We start from the raw sequence: 4,800 nt of genomic DNA, 5'->3' as shown, positions 1-4,800 counted from the left end.
TAAGATTACATAAATAAAACTCCAATTTTTTTGCATAGTGGATTAAATAATCAAATTAGAATTATTATACAATGTAGAATAAATGATAATAAAATGTATCACATAAATAAAATAAATTCATACTTAAATTATATATATGTATAAAATAGCATCTTGTGTGTTATAATTCAATTAAGCTTCAATTTCACATAAAGTATAATGACTAAATAACAGTATTTAATTTAAACTGAAAATGAAAGAGAGTCAAAATACCTTAAAAAGAGATATCATTTTCACATTGGTCTACAATACCGTAAACGGATTTTTTGACATAAAGACACAGATTTTGGAGTTTAAACTATCCCCACTACAAGATTACATCCATAAAACTCCAATTATTATTTCTGCAACAGTGGATTAAATAAGCAAGTTAAAATAGTTATACTATCCAAATTAAATGAAAATAAAGTAGAATTGAAATAAAGAGATTCTTACATATTTTAGAAAGCATTTACAGAATCATGACTTTATTCATACTGATTTGCTTCATCATATGCAAAAAGATTTGTATTTAAATCATAAATTTATAAAATACCATCTTGACAATTATAATTCTATTAACCTTCAGTTTGAGGTGAAGTGTTTTTTTTTTTTTTGAGGTAAAATGTAATGACTAAAAACAGTAGTAATTTAAACTAAAACTGAGACAGAAGTCAAAAATATTTTCAAAAGAGATCTTCCTTTTCCTCTGGTCTACAACTATACTAAATATAATTCTTGGCATGAAGGCAAAGCTGCTGGAGTTTAAAATATCCCCACTACAAGTTAAATACATAACACTGCAATTAATGTTTATGTAATAGAGGATTAAATAATCAAATTAAAATATTTATACTATCTAGATTTAAATGGAAATAAAATATACCATCTAAATAAAATATAATGGAAATAATGTAATAGGATTCATAGTTAAATCATCTACACAATACTATTCTGAGAATTGTAGTTCTATTAATCTTCAATTAAAGATAAGAATAACGAGTAGGTAATCACAGGAATTTAAATTGAAAACGAGAGAGCAGTCCAAAGTACTTTGGAAAAAGATCCTAATGTTGCCAGGTTTCTTCTCTTGGTTTTAGAAGTTCAGTAACAGGATCATTTGAAGGTGGAATCAATCTGCAGAATACTCACTTCCACTTTGACAATGTGGATACAGTGGGGGGACATCCAACTCTTGGGGGGAAGATGACTGGGGAAACCACTCAGTCAACAGACATTTCTCACTGGGTACAAGGGACCTCTGACTGGAGGAACAAAACCAGGGCCCACTGCTTTGCTTTCCACAGGCACAGATAAATCAGGCACATTTGAATTCTGTGCAGGAGGAGCTGGGTCAGTAAGTGGTTGTCCTGATGAAGGGATCATCACCCTTCCCTCCTGTTTGCATGGAGGACACAGGGACCCATTCTCAGGAGGTGCTCCGTGATGGCCAGTCAACCATCATAGCTCGAGTCCGCTCTTTCCTTGCTAGTGTGATGCTCCAGTGGATTATCGGGGCTTCTTAAGTCTTTTCCTCCTCCCTGGTGAAGCAAAGGTGGAGGTCTGAGTGGACCTTCCAACACAATAGGAGAGAGGAACGCTCTCCTTTCATATGAAGGTTGAGCCAATGGTGAGGGACCACGTGGAAAATGCTCCCTGCCACATGCTGCATTTGAAATCTCAAATGCATTTGCATCTTTTTCTAAAAGTTTCCATTTCACCTCCATTTCCATTAACTTTTGTCTGTTGTTGGCCTTGACTTGCCTAAGATACTGGTGCTGTTCTTCAGCATCCTGGGCCTCCAACCAATTAAAGCGAACTTTCTTCTCATTGGAAATAATCTCCCTTTGGTGATAAAGTTTGGTTCTCTCCAATTTTTCTTCGAGCTCACTGGCTACCTTTTTATAGGTCTGCAGCTCTGCAGTTTTGTGGCTGATGTTTCAGTGATCCTCTACCATTAATTTCCTGTAGAATTTCATTCCTTCTTCAAACAGTTCAGGAATTATTTTAGCTTTCTGCCAAAGCTTCTCATTCTCAATTTCAGACAGTGCATGTTCAGACTGTAAAATGACTTGTTCGCTCTGGACATTTTTAATATGTTCTGTCTGGTCTTTGCTTGCTCTCTCGACTTCACACCGCAGAGTGTAAATTTGGTCTCTTTCTCGTTCCAAGGACTTTAAAGAAGAATTTAACTTCACAGCATTCATCAGGTGCTGCAGAGCTCCTTTGGATTGAGTATCTAAGTGAGCAGGATTTTCTGGGCCAAGGTTCATCACTGTTTCCAAGTTACCATCATGTGTTACGTGTTCTTCCAGAACAAAGGCCCAGACTTTCAGCTTTTGAATGCCTTCAGTTAGCCACCTGATGTGATCGTCTTTGTCTTTTAGAATTCGTGCTGCAGATGTCGTAGGCTTTTCAAGTGTTACTTTTTGTTTATTAAGTTGACTCACTTGTTCCTTCCACACTTCAGCTTCTTGGAGCAGCTGTTTGCAGCTTTCCTAAAGCTGAAAAATTTCACTCAAATCCTGTGCTGTTGAGTTCTTAAGATTCGCTTCACTGACTTGAAGTGTTCTTAAGGTTGTTTTGGATGTAGCTACTTTGGCTTTGAGAGATTTTAATTCATCTTCTAGGGACTGTATCATTTTTGACATGTCCACATATAATTCAACTTGTGTATAATGCTTACATTTCTCTTCTATCAGCTCTGTTTCCAGCAGGAGTACTTCCTCCAGTTTACACTTGGAGATGTCCAGCTTACCACAGGCTGCTTCTTGCTGTTTTTGAACAAGGCTAAGTTTTTCAAGTAGCTCACATTTTTCTTCAGTCAGTGTAGAAAGCTTTAGAGCAAGCTGTTTTTCTCTTCAAGCATAAAGCCAGCTTCTAACTGATTGAAAACTTCTCTACAAAACCAATGGGATAGAGAAAAGTCCATTAATAGTTACACATATCATTAGTTCCCATGGGAAATCATGGGGCTTTTGCCCCAGTTCTGCAGGGTCTGTTGTCATAACCCTGCCAAATTCCTGTAGGACTAGCCCCAAGTGCATTGGAGGGACAGCTTTGGGCACATCCATAGCTTCAAGGCTGCTTTGGCAGTTGCCAAGGCCAGGCTGACCCTTGAAAGACAACAAACACTCAAAGTTCTGCCTAGAATACTGACACCAGAGCAGACCACTGTGGAGCTGGGGGAGGGGGTTTGGTTAATGTGCAGTTTACCCAGCCCACAGGGGAGATTTATATGGTACTGGCTAGACCTTGGCCAGGACTAGGCACTGTTGTTCACAAAATGGACAGGGACATCTCAGATGTCCTAAAGCTCACCTAGGAACCCTCACAGATAGAGCCTAAGAAAAATACTAATGGAGGGAGAAGAAGTTACCATTCTTTATTACTGAATCTGCATGTAGATTTCATTGCAGACAAGTCAGTTTATTCACATCTATCACACCAATTTTAATTCCCCTTGCACCACAACACAATTCATCTGCTGCCATCAGACTGGTTCCATTGGTACTTCCTCAAAATGCTGAAGAGAGACTTTCCTTTTCATTATTCTACCTTTCATATGTTCATCGTGTTTTCACTTTATTAGGATATATCATTGTACAGAAGGGATTCATTGTGCTAATTCCCAACAACCTTACATTGTACATTGCTTAGAGCATTCTCACCATCTCCCCTACCCTCTCTCCCCACTCAAATCACTTGCAAGAGGTTTTATCGTTCCATTTCATGTATGTATATGAAGTCCATCAACCATATTCCCTCACCTTCACCTCCTTCATTCATTCTCCCCTATCCCACAAGTATCTACCCCACACTGTATCTATTTTACAATCCTATCTTTAATTTTGAATTCCAAAGTCAATGTTCAAAGGGGTTTCCTGATGTACCCAGCTGTGAGTATACTTTACTTTATTCAATTCAACCCAGTCTGTATGGTTTTTTTCTTCCAAATGTATTTAGACTTATTTTATGATCCAGAATTTGACTCTAGATTAACAATCATCATGAATGATCTCTGTGACCTTTAAAAGAATTTTCCACCCACCATTGGGTGGACTGTTCTCTAAGTTGTTTAAACAGCATTGTCAAGTTTAGAGAATTACCGATTTCTACTTAACAATTCTGAGAAAGGAATATGAAAATCTCCAACTGCAATTGTGAGTTTGTGTATTTTTCCTTTTACTTCTACTAGTTTTTAGTTTGTGTGCTGTGAAGTCCTGAAAATGGGTCCATTTGCATTTAGTTTGTTGCAGTCACTTGACAAACTGATCTTTTCAGTGTTGTCAAGTGTCCCTCTTTATCTCATATAATCTGACTGTTTTTTCCTCTGCCATTTACTCTGTGTGATAATAGTATAGCCATTCCACGTTACCTTTGCATGGGACATCTTTTATAGCCTTTTACATTTAACCTATCTGTGACTTTTTACATGAAATGGGTTCTTGAAGCGAGGCTGTAGCTGTTGCACTTGTTTTTCAATATGAAAATATGTGCTGTTTAACTATTGTGTTTAGATCATGCATATCTTTGTTGTGTCATCACATTTAAATATTCCATCTTTTCATCTGTTTTTTGTCTTATCCACTTGTTATATATTCTCTTTGCCATTTTTGGATTCACTATTTTTAATCATCCCATTTTATATTCATTTTGGCTTATTTATGTATGCTCTCTCCCTTTTTTCTGCTTGCTCTCTAGGTTACAATGTACACCATAAACTATTTGTGTATCTTCAAATAACATTAAATCATCTCACATATAGCTTAGGAATTCTAC

At 36.9% G+C, this 4,800-nt stretch overlaps 1 pseudogene; it reads right to left on the bottom strand.

The window, feature by feature from the left end:
- Nucleotides 1-471: 471 nt before the first annotated feature.
- LOC141421099 (small nucleolar RNA Z39) lies at nt 472-538 on the bottom strand (annotated as a pseudogene).
- Nucleotides 539-4,800: the final 4,262 nt, after the last annotated feature.

Source organism: Castor canadensis, chromosome 2 (genome assembly GCF_047511655.1).
Source record: "Castor canadensis chromosome 2, mCasCan1.hap1v2, whole genome shotgun sequence".
In the NCBI taxonomy this organism is placed as follows: Eukaryota; Metazoa; Chordata; class Mammalia; order Rodentia; family Castoridae; genus Castor; species Castor canadensis.
Note: the sequence above shows the minus strand (reverse complement) of the source record. Positions and strands in the feature narration are given on the sequence as shown.